Below are 21057 nucleotides of genomic sequence, written 5' to 3'. Positions count from 1 at the left end.
AGGTTCGGCTTTTGACATCTCATCTGGACCCACCCATTGTGTGAACTGGCCCTCTGAATCAAACTGCACATAACCTTAAGTACATTGGTTTTTTAAATGTTAAATAGCTGGCAGATGGAGGACTATGGTGTCTGCTGTGGTTCCGATCTCAACTGCCACCCAATAACTTCACACATACTTTTTGAAAAGGGGGGGAAACTCTCATTGGCACCTACTGGAGTATTTGATTCAAGCAAAACCCTACCCTTTCCAAATTGCTTGCATTTCTCCATTAAGTAGGCAATCATTACACTATACTTTAAATACCCTGAATATAGCATAGTGTTGGCTGGCATCCAAATACCATATTTTTAATTTATCTTATGTTTCCTTGTGTCTGCTCTTTCTAGCACACACCTCCCCACCACCATATTTATATATCATAATGTTCCTTGGATGCATAGATAAAGGTTACTTATCAGCTATTCTCCTAAATCAAGCTATTAAAAAAAAATCTCTCTCAACGGTGGTTCAGTTACACAAAAGGCAAAGGTGAGGAAAACCAACTAGGCAAGCAGCACCACAAAGAGACAGTTGGTTCCACCCCCATGTTTCAATTAGAAAATCCAATGAATGGAAGTTCTGCCCATACACATTTTTTGTATCAAAAGATATGACTGATTGAACTAGGTCAATCTGAAGTGCAAACCAACAGGGCCAGTGCAGCCTACATCAGTTTCAGATATTTTATGCAAATAGTGCAGATTCAGCCTGTAATTGAGCCATGGTAAACAGCCAGTATGGATGAGGCCCGCTGTATCTCTTAAGGGCTTAGTATTACACAAGGTTGTTGGCAATGTATATGTCTGTTGCCTTTCCTTAGAGGGTCAGATGTGCAACTAATTTGTGTCTGTATCTGAAGTATTTAGAGTCTTTCTAGCGTTCTGCAGGAGGGAAATGCTGCAAAGAATTCTGCTGGGTGGATTGCTCAGTTCAGGTTGCATTGCCACTGCCAGGCCCTGCAGCTAAAAGGTATTGTTCAGCCCTTTCTCATTACCCAGACCTTTTAGCGAGTAGAAAGAAGCCTCCAGATTCTTTGAGCAATAGTTTGTCAACAGTAGCAGTAGGATCCTCAGCTTCCTGAAGAACCTGGAGGCTATTAAGATCAACACAACAGCTGAGCTGGAGCCAGCACACCTTGGAAAGAATGCTTGGTGCTGTCTCTGATGGAAAACACAGGAAAAGTCACCCTTGATACTGAGAACAGTCTCAAGACTTGAGGAGCCCAGAAGAAGTGCAAAATGAAGTGTGATATTATACAGTCTTGGCCCCTGACCAGGATGGACATGGAAAACTATGTGTTCTGCCTGGCATATTCAAGATGAAAGATTCAGCTATTATGCTCTGATCCTAAACACCACATAATGGAAAACCCAGGACTGGCTCCAGATCTGAAAGGGCCCTCCACGGCTCCCTCTTACATGGATGGGCCTTGGCTTTTCTTGGCATTGTGAGGTTAGTTGGTAGTCTTTCCCCCTTCCTTTCCTGCAGACATGGCTGCATCATCACAGGGGCCTCTGTGAGAAAGTTCCCATTTGTGGATGGGGAGAGCAGGAGAAAACAACAAGAGATAGGTTCCTTGGCCAAGAGAGTTGCACTGCTGCACAAAGAATGTCTGAGCCCTTCAGGGATCAACAGTGGGCCCTCTAATGGCCCTTGGCCAAGGATAGGCAAGATGTGGCTCTCCAGATTTTTCTGAACTACAGTTCCCATTATCCCCAACTGTAATAAACTGTGGCTGGGGGTGATGGGAGTGGTAGCTCAGCAACATCTGGAGGGCTGCACATTGCCCACCCCTGGCTTAGGCCCTCAGCGATTGTCCAAAAGTGCTGATCCCTGACATTGGCCCTGAGTAAGTGGTTATAAGGGGTGCAGGGAAACATGTAACATGAGGATCAGAGCTGCTGTCTAAATAAGATGAAGGACTGATCTCACTGATTTCACATCTTTCTAACATCAAGATCCCCATCCTCATTATGTGAAACACACAAGAACTGAACTGACTGACAAGATTTCACACCAGTATAGGGTTGCCATATTCAAGGTTCTCAAATCCAGGTGGCTTAATCTGCATATTATGCAAATCATGCGGTAACTAATTTGCATTTTATGTATTTATTTATTTGACAGATTTGTATATTTCCCCCTCCTTCTCTGCTCTCCCATGTGAACGGATCCAGAGTAAAATCCTGTCTATCTGGGCAGTTCATTTGAAATCCGTGTAAATCTGGGTGGAATTTAGCAGCCAGGTGGAGGAGCCAAAATCTGGGGGCTACCCTAAATTCCAGGGGACATGTCAACCCTACAACAGTACCAAATGCTGAGATAAGCTATTGGTAGGTAGGATTCCTAGAACACAGATTGTTCAGTAACTGGTGGCAAAAGATTCATAACACACCTCCTTACTGGTTAGACACTGCATCTTCTGAAACTTGCTACCTACTTCTGAAGGGTAAAGTAATGTTTAAAGCTAAGCGGTAGGGCTTATGTAGGCTTAAGTCTAGAATTGTGAATTCCAGAGGCAAAATTCAATATTCTTAAACAAAGCAAAGAGGTTTACTTAAGAGAAACCTGGAACAGAATATAAAATCAGGCACATATAAAAATAAACATAATATACATTGGCTGGCTAAACTTTGTCATATCTATAATGGACTATGCGATGAACAGGGTAAACACTTGTATTTTTAACTCAGGAATTGTTAGCCTATTCCAGTCAAAACTGGAATGGATTCAGATTATCTTTCTGGTTTCAGCAATCACAAATGAGGCTGTGGGCTCATGTGCTCTCTTCCCTTCTTGCATTCAGCTTCCTTCTGAATGCAAGAAGCTTTCCTTCTGTTTAAGGGAGCCAGCGTGGTATAGTGGTTAGAGTGCTGGACTAGGACCGGGGAGACCCAAGTTCAAATCCCCATTCAGCCATGATACTTGCTAGGTGACTCTGGGCCAGTCACTTCTCTCTCAGCCTAACCTACTTCACAGGGTTGCTGTGAGGAGAGACTTAAGTATGTAGTACATGGCTCTGGGCTCCTAGGAGGAAGAGCGGGATATAAAATGTAATAAATAAATAAATAACACCAACCATCATTTGGCCCAAGAGAGTTGCACCAAATGGGCAAATCATGCTCCAGACCCAAGTCACACATCAAATCATGGTTTATGATGCTTTAATAGCAAGCACAAACCATACTTTGCTGGTTCAGCTGTCACAGCAATCTATGGTTAGCAATAATAGGAAGCTGAAAGGGAAGGAGAGAAGGGAGTGTGTGACCACACCATTCATTTTAAGGTAAAGTGTGCCATCAAGTCGGTGTCAACTCCTGGCACCCACAGAGCCCTGTGGTTGTCTTTGGTAGAATACAGGAGGGGTTTACCATTGCCTCCTCCTGCACAGTGTGAGATGATGCCTTTCAGCATCTTCCTATATCGCTGCTGCCTGATATAGTAGCAGCAGGGATTCGAACCGGCAACCTTCTGCTTGTTAGTCAAGCATTTCCCCGCTGCGCCAAATCTGTGGCTCTCAGTTGAGCTACAGAGTTGAAAGAGAGCAACAACAGCTCTTTCACACAGATGTAGATGCCAGCAACCGAAACAGATGCAGAGGAGCCACTTCTGCCCTAAGGATAAAAGACACACGTCTTTTATGAGAAAACTGTCTTGGAAATTTGGAAAGACAGTAATGAGAAACTGGTAACCTAGAGTCAATGAGGTACAGGTCAAGCGGGACACAAACTTAATTTGCTATTTGGACAACAGGTATAAGTCAGGAAAGAGGAATGGTTCTTTCATGAGACAAGGTGATGCAGTCACCTCAGGTGACAGATTACTGGGGTGCCAGCAGGGTACCAAGATGCCCCCCACCGCGGCCATTGCAGCTGCTCTTTGGGACCAATCTAATCCATGCAAACCTTGAAAGGAGCACAGGGAGGAGAAAGAAGGCGGCTTATCTCTCATCTCATCCTTGCAAAGCTTGCAAGAAGCAACTCCTGGCAACCTTCTCTCCTCCTTGCCTCCCAGGCCACTTCCATGGGTTGTAAGAACCAGTTTTGAAAGAGGACAGGAGGGCTGGTCTTGTGGTAGCAAACAAGACATGTCCCCTTAGCTAAGCAGGGTCTGCCCTGGTTGCATATGAATGGGAGACTAGAAGTATGAGCACTGTAAGATCTTCCCCTTAGGGCAGGGGTGGGGATCCTTGGCCCTCCAGCTGTTTAACTATAACACCCACCATCCCCAGCTGTGGATGGGGATGATGGGAGTTGTAGTTCAACAACAGCTGGAGGGCCAAGGTTCCCCACCCCTGCCTTAGGAGATGGAGCCACTCTGGGAAGAGCATCTAGGTTCTAAGTTCCCTCCTGGGCACCTCCAAGAAAGACTGGAGATGCTGAGAGAGATTCCTGCTTGCAACCTTGGAGATGCTGCTGCCAGTCTGTGTAGACAATACTGAGCTAGATGGACCTATGGTCTGAGTCTGACTCAGTATATGGCAGCTTCTTATGTTCCTATGAAAGGGGCCTGACCTCCATCAGGGATGTAGGGCAAGGCAGCATTTGGCATCTCACTTCAGGCAGCACAATACCTTGGCTGCCCCTCCAGGAAAGAGGGCATAAGACCAGCTGGAATCCTGAACTACCCTGCTGGGGTGCTTGTGAGGAAACACTAACCTGAACAAAATTTTGATTAAAAGAAAAAACCTCCAGAAATACTAAACCTGCTGTTCTTTGCACAATTACCTGAAGAAAAGCTCCATTGAACGCAGTGAAACTTAATTCCAAGTAAAGATGGAGAGGACGAGGCTGCAAGTGGTTTTCAAATGGCACTGCTTGGTGCTTAGAAAGCACTGATATGGCAGCTCCAGAGGCCAGGACAAGGCATCCCAGCCTCTAGATATCCCACAATGATATCTACCACACGACATACCTATATGAATAATATTTATATACCGCTTTCCCACAAAAGTTCCCATAGCAGTTTAAATAGATATTAATAAAAAAGTAAAACAGCTCCCTGTTCCCAAAAGGCTCACAATCTGAAACACACACAAGATAGACACCAGCAACAGCCACTGGAGGAACAGCTGGGGACGGATAGGGCCTGTTGCTCTCCCCCTGCTAAATAAAGAAAACCACCACTTTTAAAGGTGCATCTCTGCTCAGTTAGCAGTTAATATGTGCAATGCATTGGGGGATTCCCCCAGGAGTTAGCCACTCTAGGTGCCCATCAGCACAGCGTAGTAGTTAGAGTGTTGGACTAGGACAGGGAAGACCCAAGTTTGAATCCCCATTTAACCATGAAACCCACTGGGTGACTCTAAGCCAGTCACGTATCTCTCAGCCTAACCTACCACACAGGGTTGCTGTGAGGATAAAAATAACCATGTGCACTGCTCTGAGCTCCTCAGAGGAAGGGCGGGATATATATGTAACAAACAAACAAACAAACAAATCTCTGTGTCCACTGGGGCTGAATGTAGCCCCAGAAAACACATGATCCCAGAACTCCGGTTAAGGGCTTGCTCGAGCCCTTAACTCCAGTTAAGAGCCGGATTTTAAAGCAGGGCTAGGCAGGATCGGGCCCAATCCTGGCAGTTCTCATGTGCAGCCTAACCAGGCTGGGCTTCCCTTGCCTGTGTTAGGGTGCGTGTGAGAACAGCCTCTATATATAATAACCTGGCCCCTCTCACTTGTCTGGATACTTTCTTCCAGGCCTATGAGGTCTCAGTGCACAGAAATGAGGACGCCAGTGCCAGTAAAAGAAAGCTGGTTGTGTCTAGCAGTAACAAGCTGTAGGAGTTCATTCTTCTCCAAAAGAATGCAGTGTTTGACACATTACCATTTACCTACTTCTTTTCTTTGTGATAGCAACTCCTCTATTGTTTTTAACTAATTAAGTTCACAACCATTGCAGAACCACTGTTTATATCTATTCCTTCTGCAGGACATTACAGAGAAATGGCCAATTATCTTCTCTGTTCGTTCATTTCCCTCAGCAGTGCATCCTCAAAGATCCAGTGTTTTCTTGCAGCTGGCCACTCTGAAGCTTTTATTTTCCTTTGGGAGGTCCCAGTCGTTCAAAATTTCAGCAGTTGACAGTTGCTTGGAACACACTACAAAAGGACTCAAAGCCAACAGCATTTCTATCTCTTCATCTCTCTAGCCCTAGACTGGATCAAGTCTCTGGCCGCTACTTGTGGCTGCTATTCATGACATAGCTGGTGTTGTTATGACCTTTTTCTCTGTTATTGCTTTATCTGATGCTTGCAGGACACCGTATAATTGAAGGCTTGTGTGCAGCAATGTATTTGGGCCACTTTCCCTTTTAAGCTGGAACTGGTTTATGGGTGAGGGAAGTTGCTAGAACAACAGCTCTGCAATGCCATGGCCCTTCCAATTAGCCTACAGCTGGCATTATTGATAAGAATACTTATATCCTGCTTTTCAATACCTAAGCAGCATACACAGAAAAGCGGCTTATACAGAAAAGGTAATAAGATGGTTCCCTGTCCTAAAAGGGCTCATACTGCAAAAAGGAACAAAAGGACACCAGCAACAACCACTGGAGGGGTGCTGTGCTGAAGTACACTGGCCAATAGGCGCCAGCAATGCTGTGGCCGCGACCAAGAGGGGTGAGGGGGGTGGAAGCAACAGGATGGAGGAGGAGGAGCAGGAGTGTGGCTCAGGGGAGGGTGGAGAGATTTCTGAGGTGAGGTGGGGCTGTGGCAGGGGGTGAGGGGAGCAATCAATTACTAGCACACACATGCTCTGCACAGATTAAGCTAGTTCATATCTGTTTGCAAAATGGAGAACTCCTCCATTCCGTCCAGGTTCCCGCACTAGCGTTATATTAAGCTACTCTACTCTCTTTCTTATGGGCACAGATGAGCAGGCAATCTGTGCAGAGCATGTGTGCGCTAGTACTTGATTGTTCCCCTCACCCCCTGCTACAGCCCCACCTCACCTCAGAAATCTCTCCACCCTCCGGAGCCATACTCCTGCTCCTCCTCCTCCATCCCGTTGCTTCCACCCCCCTCACCCCTCTTGGTCGCGGCCACAGCATTGCTGGCGCCTATTGGCCAAGCTGTAGCCCCCTATCCCCAGAGACCTCCCCACCCTCACCCGAGCCCCGCTCCTGCTCCTCCTCGCAGGAGCAAGGGTTGACTGGGCCCTTCCTTGCTACTGTCACCGCCATGGCCACTCATTCCTCTCAGGCCTCTGACAGGTCCCGTCCTGTCCCTTGCCTGCGTGCCTCCCTCCGCCAATGGCTTCAATAGGTCCAAAAAGCAGCAGTGGTCGTCCCTCGCCCTCCCTTCTTTTTGTCTCTTTCTCTCTTCTCCACTCTTTCTTTCTTTCTCTCTCTCTCCCTTCCTGAGTTAACAGATCTTGTTCATCTTGTTTCCTCATCTAATTCACACAATGGCAGCCTCCTTCTCCAGAAGGGCCTCTTTCCTCCCTCACAACCTCTCTCTTCACAGACTCCTGCCCACTATACATATAGATTCCTCTTCTCTACAACATCTTCTGACCAGTAAGATTTGCATTCCAACTGTCCTTAACCTCACAGGCTCCTCCTCCCTATCTGCATATGGAATCCCCACTTCTCAATCACCATGGTGCTTCTGCCCTCACAGGCTCCACCTCCCTATCTGCATATGGAATCTCCAATGCCTGATCACCATGGTGCTTCTGCTCACAGCCTCACACTCTCATGAGAGCTGCCATGCACACGATTAGCCACGGGCATGCCTTAGAGAAAAATACACACACACACAACACACACACACATTCCTGGCAGCAGTCTGCCACAAGCTCCAAAACTGTTGCTGACACCAGACGTGGAAATGCGCTGCAATTTCTTTCATTTCCCACCAAAAAAACTACCTTTGCAATGGCTGTACTGTGATTCTTTTTAAAAATAAAAAATGTTTGATTTTGTAAGAGTGGTTTTTTTTTTTTTAATGGAAAAAACATTTTAAGTGGGCTATATATGACAGCCTGTTTAGAATGATTTTGTTTACTTTGAACTTATCACTAAAAAATGGGGGAAGGGTCCTTCTCATATCAAGACTTATCAGGTTAGGAGAATAAAATTGCCAAAGCCATAATCTCATCCCAGGGATCTAGGCAGAGAGCTGGGCTCAGCAATACTTCTAGGCTGCAGACTTCAGTGTTTGGAGGAAGGGCCAAACACCATTAATGACAGGTTAATTAATTGTTTTAAAAGTTGCTGCAACACAAAAGGTTGACGCTTGCTCACAGAAGCAAAAACAGTCAATTATTATGAGTCTGAACTCAGGGTGGGTTTGATTTAAATCAAATCGATTTAAATCACAATTTAAATCATGATTTAAATCACTAGTCAGTAAGACTCGATTTAAATCATGGGGTTTTTTTTACATAAGGACTCATTCTTGCTGGTATAATCCTAATATTTACAACCAGATGAAGGTTTCATTTTTGGTCCTCTTCTAGATAGAAAAATTGCCCAAAATAATCTTACAGAAACCTCTGGAAGAGCATGACATTGTGAATGGATTAATGGAATTCATTTACCAAAAAATTTCAACATTGCATACTGTATATACAGCCTCATGCTACATAATTAAAAACTAATCCTTATTTCATGATGAATAACCTTTGGACTATAAAGCATCTTCATAGAAAACTATCTTTAGATAGATTTTTTCCTCAAAAAGCATTTTATTTTAAAAATCTGATTTAAATAAAAAATCCAATTTAAATTAAAAATCCAATCTAAATAAAAAAAACCGATTTAAATTTTAAAAAATCAGATTTTTATTTATTTATTTATTTATTTATTTTAAATCATTGATTTTTATCTACCCTGGAACTTATTAAGCTTTGACATACTGTACATTGAACAGTTAAGATGGGTGTTCTGTTCATTTGGGATATTGCTTTTTCATAGCCAGTGTAGGACAGAATCGCAACCCAGTTATCTAAACCTGCTTTGGAAGGGTATCCTTTACCATGCTTTGGTTGCTTCCACCCTAGGACTCTTTAGCACAGCTGAGGCATAGGGATGTGCGAACAGGTTCGGAAACAAACCTGTTTGACATTGATCTATGGCTCGATATTGGACTTAACCCCTCCCAGTTCAATACTGAGCTGAACCCCCGAGCCTGTTCGAGGGGGTTATGAGTTTTTAAATTAAAAAAACCAACCAACCAGAAACAGAACTCACTGCTGCTACTGCAAGGCCACAGGGTTGGGGGTGAGGGTGGGGTGGGGGTGTGTCTGCAGAAGTTCCCCTCCCCCGCCAGCCTCCATTATTTTTCAAATCGCCTGGTACCGTCTTCAAGCCATGACCCAGCCACACAGAGGCCCATTGAGTATTTGTGGCGGCCTCCAAAATGGCCACCTCCATGGGGGTGAGGCCCAAAATGGGCCAAAGACCGCCCGAACTGGGTGATTTGAAAAATCAAAGCCATCGGGCTGAGGGAGAACTTCTGGAGACACAAACACACCCATGGCCTCTGAGAAGTTCCTGGCGTGGTGGCAGTGAGTTCTACTTCTGTTTAAAAAGTGTTGTTGTTGTTTTTTAAATTTAACTTGCAAACTCCCCCCCCCCCAAATCCAAATCGTACCGGGGGGGGCGGGTTCGAGGTACACAAAACCGAACATACCCAGTCCAGTTTGAGTCCGGTCTGGTCTCGAACCGAACTGGGCAACCCAATTTTGTGCACACCCCTACTGAGGCATTGCTCTTCTCCAGTTACCCGGAAAAGAAGTTAAAGCTGGCTCCATGTTGACACATCATATAATGTTGTATTCTCCATAACAACTCACAAATCCATCCCCAGAAGCAAGACCCTGTGTACTACTCTGAAGCAGTCCCAGTTCCACAAACATTTTGCTTTTTCTGGCTACAGACTCTTTAATTAGCTGGCTCCCCCTTGCTCCTTCTTTAAAAATGGCTTCTGCTTCTTCGCTACTGACTCTTTAATTAATAGTTTCCTTCATTTTGGCAGCTTGTCAGGGCATTACTGAATTGGGTTTTAATCAGTGTTCCCTCTAAGGCATGCGTGTGTGCATGCGCTCATACAGGTTTTTTTAATGTCCACTCAGTTAATTTGAGTTGAATTTGGTTGAATCAGGAAGGTCTCATTCTGAATGCCTGTGTATACACACTGCCTTGATACTGCCGCCCAGAACAACATTCCACACACAGATGAAAAAAATTAGAGAGAATACTAGTTTTAATAACTACTGCTAACTATCATCAACAACAACTTTATTGCAGCCATTGGCCAGCAAAAATAGAAGTAACAAAAATGTCCAATACAACGATCAATAAACAATGCTAAAACACAGTAAAACAAAATACAATCACTCATAATAAATTACTTAAAAACAATAGACAGCTTTCTCAGTTAAGCGCTTAATTGGGACCTTAACCTAATGGCAATATAGAAAAATTTGGCTAGAATTTTTGTAATCTCAGAGCTTAAATCCGCGAGACAATAATATGTATAAAAGAGCTCACACCTTCCAGGAAATCCCAGCCCAACTTTGTGTCTCTCCAGAAGCTGGTGTGGTGTTTGTAAGTGTGTGTTAAGCTTGTGAAGCCTTTTGGAACAGGAAACTATTTCCTCATAGGAACATAGGAACATGGAAAACTGTCATATACTGCTCATATACCTCTCACCAGCCACATAGGCCCTCCTAACCACCAGCTATGCCCCATGTTGGGTCACATGCATGCCAATGCAGGGTGTGTGGCCAGGAGCACAAAGGGCGTATGCATGTCCCTAATCTGCTCTCAGTCAGCACTTTGTTTGGAGTGAGGGAGAAACCCTGCCTTTTACTACATAAACTGCATTGAAAACTTTTGCTGAAAAGCAGTATATACATATTTTCACTACTAGTAGTAGTACTACCACCACCTTTAATTAGTTCCTTCCTGTTTCATGCTGGGGAGAAGAGGGAATTTTCATTATTTATTTCCTCTTTATAGCCAGAGTCATTGTTCATTCATTTCTTTATTTTAATTTTTGTTATAGCAAAATGAGATAACAAAAAATAAACTGAAATAAATGCATGAGCAATTGCTCTGGCTATGAAAGGAAATGAGTAATTAAATCACCCATCTCCCTCAAGGAACAGTTAACTGGCAAAGGGTTTTGAAGCCAGCCGTCCATCTTTTAAGGGCCCTTGTGAACACTTGCTCAGTCAGAACCCCTTGTTACTAATCTCTCTCATTCAGAGCTCCCAGGCATTACTGGAGGCTGGGTAGAGGTGGGAACAAGGGAAGCTGTGCCCTGCTGTTTCTGTTTAACTCCAGGAATCATTCCAGAGAGGATAACTACCAAAGACTGCAGCTTGCCATGTCAAATATGCAGGTACTTTGCAGTATTAAAAACTGATGCCCTGTTCTTATACAACTGTCCCTTTCTGATTACGAGAAGGCAACGTTGCCCATAAACAACATTTTATTTCTTATTTAATGCAACTTCTTGGGCAAAAGGAGTCAATCAATTTTTCATCAAGTCTAAAAGAACGATAAATGCCAGGGATCATTGTCTGAGTCACCATCAAACAGAAATGATATGGGTATGAGACAGCACAGGGAGGGTTTGACCATTACGGTCTGAGCGACCTTTTCATTATTTTGTTTTAAGCCATTAATCTCCCCACCTCCTCACTTGTTATAGGCTATTTTAAGTAACATTATGTAGCATACACATTTCAAATAGTTTCTGTCCTGCAAAATGGCCAAGAGGACTTGACTGAGCCCTCACCATTTAAGAACGTGTTTCCAAAGCACTGCACTTGGGAGGGAGAAGGGGTATCAGGGAGATCCCTGGCAAGTATCAGAGTGGGCCAATTCTGCAGTAATCAGTGGCAGCCAGGACGTAAAACCCCGGGAGCTATACATTTCTGCCGGACAGAACTGCCTTATCCAAAGCAACCGGACAAGAAAGATGAGATAACCCATCAAGACGTTATCCAACCATGCTAAGTCCTCTTGTTATCTGTCATACTGTGGAATAAGAGGGTGAGAGCTTTATTGTAACTAGAAGTAGGGCCTCTCCTGGCTTCTGCCTTGACAGACTAAAGTTATCAACAACAAACATGGAAAGCAAAACTAGACAAAAATCACTTTTCTGTCCCTAAGGGGTCGTCTCAGAATTCCTATACCAAGGAACCACCAAATTTACAACTGCCCCCAACAGATAGTCGCTACAATATAAATAGTGACCTAGATTTTGCACAGCCCTCCCAGTGGCTTCAAAGGCAGTGCCCATAGTGTAGCAAAGGAGTTACTGAAGAATGCCTTTACCAATGGAAAGGAGTGCTGTGCTGCTGTATGAAGCACTTTAAAGGCATTCTGCAGCAGCCTATCATGACATCATCAGGGCTGCCTTTGAAGTTGCACAGCAGCCCTGGGGGTCGCCACCATTGACGGGGGACTGTGCAGAATGTAGCCCAGTATCTATATTAACAAAAAATCCATATGGAATTTGGCTTTACTCATGGATTCTTTTCAAGTATCATAGAATTGTAAAGTTAGACAGGAACTTGGCCATCTTCTAGTCCAACCCCCTGCTCAGTACAGCAATTTGCTACTGTTGATTGTGCTGTTTCTTGTAGGATGCTGCATGTTGAAATAATTCCTTGATTCGAATAGGATTACAACAGATGCACTATGATAATGCATACATCTATAGCATGTTTTGGGGAGCAGTTCACTTTCCCCATAATTCAGATAACCATATGCACATCTAAGTTTAGAACATCACATATATATTTGAGAAAATTAATGTGAATAATTCAGTGTGGCAGTACTCTGTCCCCACATCAGATGCTCTGCAGGATGACTGTCTGAGCACATCACCTCCACCACTAGAGGGAGGCAGTGAGGATTGGTAAAGCAGAACTGACACTGCCAGTCTTTTGCAGGTCATTGTTGGTTGATCATACTTGATCTTACCAATTTTGTTAACATAAAACCTGTAACCTTGACACATGGTACACTATATCAAGCCACCACTTTTTTTTGTTTTTGTTTTAAAACTAAGTATCCTCTTCTGCTGGCTTGATGTGAAATTCCATTGAGATTCCAAAGTTTTGTGGTTGCCTTCTATACAAAACTATCAAGGGGCCATGCTCTGGGAAAGAATTTTGGTTTTTGGCCTCTGCTGTAATATTAAATGAAAAATTCTTCATTAAACAAAGCTTTTTGCAACTTTTCAGGTTTCTTAGCATAAAACACATATATCTTCCCTGTTTATTGGGCCTGAGCATCTTAAGTTAATGATTAGAAATAAAGGGGAGAAAAGAAGGAGAAAAGCAAACTCCAAAAACATGTTTAAAAGAACCTTGCACACATTTTCTTGTCAGCTTGTGAGAGATTTCATTTCTGAAATGCTGGCTGTCAAGACCAGGAAGCACTTGATAAGTACATAACCTCTCTTCAGAGGTTTAGCAAACAGAAGGAAACAGAGTTTAATTTAGAGACACAAATAAAAATGCTTCTGTAGACACAGCAAGTCAACTAAAATCTTCCTGTGGAATATTAGCATAAGAAATAGAAAAAGCGGTCACAGTTATTTCATGGAATAGTGCTAAAAAAAATGAAAGGAATAAGAGGAAATCCATAATTAAAGCCTCCTTAATGTCAATAAACCAGCCATCTAATGGCACAGCGGGGAAGTAACTTGCCTAGGGAGCAAGAGGTTGTCAATTTGAATCCTCACTGGTATGTTTCCCAGGCTATGGGAATGGGAAACACCTATACCGGGCAGCAGCGATATAGGAAGATACTGAAAGGCATCATCTCATACTGTGCAGGAGGAGGCAATGGTAAACCCCTCCTGTATTCTACCAAAGACAACCACAGGGGCCTGTGTCCGCCAGGAGTCGACACTGACTTGACGGCACAACTTTACCTTTAATGTCAATAAAGGAACTGACACCAAGGGGCAATTAAGAGAGGATATTCAAGAGGCAATTAGGAGATTATTTGTCAGTAATCCCACTGCCTTGGCTAAGAAACAGCAATAAGAGGCAGAAGCTGCAAGCAGTAAGCTTTTCATTAAAGACACAGTAATCCTGAAAAGCCTCTCTAGCACTACACCATCCACTGCATTTTTGAAAGTTACCCTAAAACAGGTCTGAAAAGATGGAGGACCACCCAGAAAGCATTTGAATGCAATGGACTGACAATGACATTGTCTGGATTTTTTGTAAACAGTGAGTGAACAAAGAATGACAATTCCAGACTTCCAGTGTGAAACAAAGAGAGGTCCCTCTCAAATTTCCATGGAGTTATAGGAGGCTACATTCGCAAAATGTCTTCTCTCCATGCAGCTTCAACAAGGTACACAATGTTCCTAGATGTTCCTTATGCCTTCTGCTATGGACAGTAATAGGAAAAGTGAAAGGAGGAGACACACCAATGTCTGTCTCAAGCCACTCTATGATAGAGCTATTGTGACATCAAAAGCTTTCCCACCAATCAATGTTTTTAATTTGCCTAGCCAGACTCAATCTGGCAGGTATCTTCAGGATACTTCAGACTACAGGTCCTTTATATGATAAGAATAAGATTCCTGAGCCAGATTGCTCACATTAGGTTTCATCCAAGCAGAATATCAATAAAGATAGCCCTGCTCCATTTTTCCCCCTAAGAAGAAGCCTACTAAACACCACCCATTCTGCAGTGTCTATTATGAATGTATTGAACATATGGACATAATCATATCATTCAGACTATTGTGGCTGCTACAAATCAATGAAAATGTAAATTGTTAGTGTGACATCGCACTGATAGCTAATCTTCATGAGGCATTAGACAAAATATCTGAAATACAACAGTTATACATACATTAAACATGAACAAAATAAAACATTTCCCTAAGAAATAGAAGATTAACATCCAATTCTTTGCTGAGTCGCCAAACAGCCAAGTCACAAAAGCATCAGCTCTGAGGAAAATTTCTTCCCATTGCAATCAATTCAATTGTAAGCATTAAAACCAACAGCCTCCTCCATATTAACTTATTTACACATCATAATTAACGTGCACAGGAACAGAATGCTTCCTATAAAACAAAGATGTGTATGTACGTGTGTGTGTGTGTGTGTGTATACACATTAAACTCTTTGTTTCACTCTTTGTTTCACACACACGCACACGCACGCACACACACACATATAATCTCTCTCTCTCTCTCTCTCTCTCTCTCTCTCTCTCTCTCTCTCTCTCTCTCTCAGAATTTGCGCAAAGTCTAGCAGACACCCATCTCAGTAGGGGGCTATCTGTATTAAAACATTCTATACTTGGGTATGGCTACCCAAGTACAAAATACACACATCCATACCAGGGATGACTCCAAGGGGTAGCAAGAGGTAGTGGCCACTCCCTCCAAAATATTTTCTGCTCCTCCATCCACCAGACTGGAACTTTACACCAATGTATCAGATAATACAGTCATGGTATATTATGGTTTTATAGTCTATATTATTTTTAAAAGTCTCTAAACAGCAGAAGTCTCATTCACTCACTCCTCTATCCCAGAACAAGCAGCAGGAGCTAATGCAGACAGGTAGGTAGGAGGCTCCTCCAGCCCAGGCCAATCCCTTCTCTTCCTTCTTGGCCAGGAACTGAGCTGGGTGAGAGCATGTGTGCAGCGGGGGGGGGGGTCATCTCCCCTGCAGATTTCAGCTAGCTTGGTACTGACCTCTCTCCCCACCCCAGTCATTGCCTGGCACATGGGCTTTCTTGAACAGGAAGACTAAAACGAGCCTGGAAAGCAGACTGGAAGGTTTGGCCTACTCTAAAAAGACGATGGGGCTATTCATATGATTGCAGAAAATCAGGCTAGCCTCCGTTAGCCCGATTTTCTGCAATCGTGAGAACCACCAGGTAACCCGCTCAAGTAGCTCACCCCTAAAACTGGGTTTGCAGAGCGCTTGCTCTTTTGCGGTGTTTTTTTTTATCGTGAGTAGCCACGGTGCGGCTCCTCATGGGGAGACCCCCAGAGGGGAGGCAAAAAGCCACCTCCCAGCTCCAGGGGTCTCACCAGCATGCCCTGCACGCTCGCGCAGGGCATGCTGGAGCTTCCCTGAGCCTCTGCTGGCTCCATCACGGAGCCGGCAATCCGGCCGCCCAGGGCTCCCGCCCTGCTCACTCTTGCAAACCGGGTATCACTGATCGTGAGAGCCAGCTCAGTATTTTCTGAGAGGAATCTAGCCCATTTCCTGAATAAGTTTGAAAGTGTCAAGCAAGCTTCATTAATAAGGTAAATAAACTATTAACATTAATTACCCGGCCTCTATAAGTATATAATGTATAGCAAAATCCTCGCTTCCCTAATAACATTCTTTGCCATTTTTGCCACACACCCCTGGCAACTAACTGTTCTAAAGTCACTCCTGAACTAATTACGAAGGAAGAACACATGGAAGAGGGAACGAGCAATAACTGAGACCCTGCTAACCTATATTTCAGACAGAAAAACTGCTCTTGAAGCATAAAGGCACACTTCCTAGTTGATGCAGTACATCACGTTTTTAAAAAGCTTTGTTATCTGTACCTGAGTACATTGCTGATGCCCCTAAAATCCCCTTTAGTTTCAAATGAGAAGTTTGTTTCTGGATGGTATGCAAAAATATTGAGCCAACAATCTACACTCTCTGTTATGAGCTCAAAAGCCATTAGAGAAAGTGTAAATAGAGCAGCAGACAGTGATTTAGAGTAAACATATTGAACGGGCACTTCGTGCTGCTCCCTAAATGATATACTCTGTCTGCAGACTCCACTGACATCTGAAAATGATCTACTTTCACCGGTCATTTCCTGGCAAACAACTTGTAAACTGTCCACACCATCCCTTTCTGGCATTCACTGACCAGGTCCCCGCCTGCAAGAGCATTCATCAGAGGATAATCTTACAGAACGCACATACTTCCTGGACACTGTTTCCTATTGGCTCTGCTCCAGGGATACACTCCTAATCCACATATAGCACAATCTTAAATTATCCATGAGATAATGTAGGCAGGTCTACATTATTATTACTATTAGTAGTAGTAGTAGTAGTATTACATTTATATCCCGCTCTTCCTCCAAGAAGCCCAGAGCAGTGTACTACATACTTGAGTTTCTCTTTCACAACAACCCTGTGAAGTAGGTTAGGCTGAGAGAGAAGTGACTGGCCCAGAGTCACCCAGCTAGTTTCATGGCTGAATGCGGATTTGAACTCGGGTCTCCCCGGTCCTAGTCCAGCACTCTAAGCTTCCAAGACAGTCCAAAGAAAACAGCTGTTAATCAAACAAACAAAAAGTAGCAACAGGATCCCTGCTGTTGTCTGATCCATACTTTGCTTTTATTGTTTTTGAGTGTGGCAAACAACAGTTTGCCTCAGCAAATGATGCAGCAGAATTTCCATTGTGTGGGGGTGGGGGTGGGGGTGAAGAGGGCATTTTGGAGATCTTCCCTCTGCAACCACTTCTGTTTCTCAAAACTATCTGCCTAAAGGTCCCCCTGCCCGCGGGGGACATAGTTTCAGGGGGCACAGGTGGTTGCAGAAGGAAGAGATCTCCAAAAATCACTCTCCCCCATGCGAGAAAAAATCCTGCTGCATTGGTGGAAGGTTAGCCTTGATGTTGATCAATGAAAGCAACTGCAAAATTAGATATTCACCAAAGTCAAGAGACAGTCTCTTTTGATTCAGGGTGTGGCTCTGTCATCATATGCTTGTTCTCAGACATTCAACATGTAGTTCCAAACTGCATATTCCTGTACCTATAACTGTACTTTGATTGCTTTCTTGCTTTAAGGTTGCACATCATTCCCAGTAACAAAGCATGTGTTGACCCTTGATGCCTTGCTTTCACTTTCTCTGTTCAGCTGCATTCCCACACTGTTCTTCTGAATTCAATTTCCAGGGAATTCTGATGCCATTATTTCCCAGAATCAGTGTTTTCCTACAACATATAAGGATAAGTCTCTGGAAGGGCTAAAAGGTATATTCTAAATTTAAAATGCTTAACATAGAAAAAAAATTGATGCAGTGGCAAACTTTTTGACTCTTTACAAAACAGGGTATAGCAGCAATCAGGTTATTTAAGCCACTCCACATCCTACTGGATGTGAAAAGCTTTGCATTATTGTTTTTCACAGAGCTGTTTTCAAACCTCGTTTGGCTGAAGAAAAAGTAGATTGTGATCTTATAGCCAGAGATCTGGTCTTGAACAGGGGTTGGCAAAATGCAACAAGCCTAGAAATGAACCTCTAGTCCAGGGCTTCTCGACTTCAGCCCTCTTGCAGATGTTGGCCTACAACTCCCATCATCCCTGACTACTGACCAGTAACTGGGGATGCTGGGAGCTGTAGTCCAAAAATAGCTGGAGGGCCGACACTGAGTAGCCCAAATAAACAAATATTCTGGGCACCAAATTAAAAAATGCATTCATGCTAGGTCATTCTAGACCTAGGAAGTTGCATTCAAATAGATTTATTTCAAACATGTGATCCTGTAAAAAAACTACATTCATTTCCAAAATAGCTAAGAAACTCCCACCACAATTATATTAAGGATATAACTTATCACTTTGAAATGGAAACTGGCACTTTTACTGTAGCAATTCATACAGTAGTGAACATAGCACCCACTCACTAGGCTCACCGTGTGTGTGTGTGTGTGTGTGTGTGTGTGTGTGTGTGTGTGTGTATTTGCAGCTGTCAGATTTGAAAGGAGAGTTCTGCTCCTTCTGTGCAGATCCAATTGTTTCTAAACACTGCTCAGTTACAATGAGCCTGCTTTCAGTGTCAATATAAAGAACCCTGTGAACTGAGCTGCACATACAAGCACACAGAAGAAAACCATGGTTAAAACATGTCCTTTTAAACCACCCTTTGGAGGCACAGACATTTCATAACTAATTGCTCTGTACTGATCAGAGATATCAGCCATATCATCCAAAAGGCTTGTTAAGTCTATATATGGTCAGGAGATTGCAAGGCCAGAATATTTGTTTTGTTCTGCTAGAATCAGATAGCTTTGTGCCCATCTCTTACTCCAGTGGGCTGGAGCTAGATCACTCAACAGAAGGTTGATTTGTTGGAGAAGTAAAAACCTACAAGTCATCCTTGCCTGTGTCAATGATTAAAGCCAAGAGAGATGTATAGGGAAGAGATGGAACAAGGGAGCAGCAAGTCCCCTCGTCTCTAAGAGGTGTTTCCAGGCATGCAAATCCACCCCAGCCAGGGAGCTGGTTAATTTTGTACCTTTCTGAAACATTCATTCACTCGACACACAGCTCAATTTCTCATTTTGCAGACGTTAGGTGAAAGTCGTGCAACAGGTTCACCCATGTGTCTGTCTTCTGTAGGGGCCTTGTACTGCCTCAGGGAAACCTTCTCATACATCACATCTGGAAGACGCAACAGAAAACTTAAGGCATGTGGGCTCAACCACAGATACCTCCTGGCATCCCACCTCATTCTGGGTTTCTCCCTTAGTCCCTCGCATTTCTCATCCCCAAGCCTATGGTCTCCTCTTACCCCCTTTTTTCTTCTCACACCTAACTATTTATTTTACTTATAATTTGTGCTTTAGCTAGTGCAATCAATGCAGTTTACAAGGGGGAAATAGTTAACAGACTGTCCAACAGAATAAAGCAGAAAACATGAGCCAAATCAGCCTTAGCCAGCCTGAAGTAACTATTCACCCACATAATGACCATCCGTACTATCCATCCACAAGTATCCATCCATACTAAGTCTTAGGAACCCTCAAGAGTTATTAAGAGTTATTCTGCAGGACCCTCCTAAAGCAGTACAAGGACACAGCTAGGAATTCTTCTTGGGTGGCAGTCCATAGCTGCGAACCTATACCTGAAAAAGCTGTATTCTGCCCCCGCTCTCCACAAGACATTATTTCCTGAATAGAGAGAACTCAATCCCAAAGGGCAGAGCTGTTCATAAGAGAGAAGGCCTCCTTTCAGTGTAACAACACTATGTACAATTTTATACTTCTGCTGTATCTTGAATCATGCCTTACTCACCCTGTCAGGTGACCAGAAGAACATCCGGTCAGTCCACTTTGCTATCAGGGGGGTGTCCCTTATCCCTCTCACTTTCTGGCAAGATAATTTATCTAGAACTGTTAAGAAGGCTCTGTAGAAAGCTCTGCACTAGGGAAGAGCTTAGGAAGGTGCTAGAGGAACTTACAAGAAGATGTTAAGAAGGCTCGATAGGAAGCTCTGCACTAACATCACCAGTGCTTTTTTTAATTGTAGATGTGAGTTTGTGATTTTTGGAAGCAAAATAAATTAAACAAACACAAACAAAGCCATAAACAAATTTGCCTAGTTTGTGTGTTTTCTTGACACAGATTATTGAGAAGTTTGATGCTCAATACACACATGACTGGTTTTGCTCCTACTCTTTGTCCTCTGTAGCTTCCCTCCACCAGATCCTTACTCTTAGTTCGTTCTGTTGCCTGAGCACAGAATGCATTCACCGAGGTACTGATAGGTAGATACACTCTCTACAATTAAATACTTTAAGATGATAGCTGGAGAACATCTTTCATCTCCTTGGAACTGACTTTTCGGCTTGACTGGATGAGCCCCAAAATCCAACTGCTCTGACGCCTCATTTTAGTTTAACTGGAGCAAAAGCCTTGATAATGCAAAATAACTTTTATTGAATTGGACAAGAGACATGCAAGTTAAATGTTATTTTCTAACTTTTTGTACAAAATGCCTTAAATAATAGAATTGCGTGCTTTCTTACCCCCAAAATATCCCTTTATTGATTTCCATCGGTATTGCATGAAATCATCATATTAGTTTCCCCCCATTAATAGGATCAGACACACAAGTCTTGTTATATTAGTGATTTTCACAGTGTAACTTAGTAAGCTATTTTTAATGCTCTGCCGGAGGCTTGCCAGGGTGATTGTATTTTGACATTTGATAGCAGAAGCACACTCTTTTTGGCCCAGTTTGCTTGATTTGCAATTGCTAAGAGTGCAAAGGAATGCACCCA

The 21057-nt window shown here is 43.3% G+C and overlaps 1 protein-coding gene across 11 annotated transcripts in view; it reads right to left on the bottom strand.

Moving 5' to 3' along the window:
* Positions 1-21057, bottom strand: part of MYOCD (myocardin) — a 306487-nt gene that overhangs the window by 107733 nt on the left and 177697 nt on the right. Inside the window, exon 1 of one of the 11 annotated variants that reach the window (XM_053288196.1) lies at positions 15564-15648. The exons of the other annotated variants lie outside the window; for them this stretch is intronic. The gene's annotated coding sequence lies outside the window, so the exon portion shown is untranslated. Of the gene's footprint in view, positions 1-15563; positions 15649-21057 lie in introns of those variants that run through there. 11 annotated transcript variants of the gene reach the window in all.

Source organism: Hemicordylus capensis, chromosome 2 (assembly GCF_027244095.1).
Source record: "Hemicordylus capensis ecotype Gifberg chromosome 2, rHemCap1.1.pri, whole genome shotgun sequence".
Lineage (NCBI taxonomy): Eukaryota > Metazoa > Chordata > Lepidosauria > Squamata > Cordylidae > Hemicordylus > Hemicordylus capensis.
This window is presented reverse-complemented; position numbering and strand designations above follow the sequence as displayed.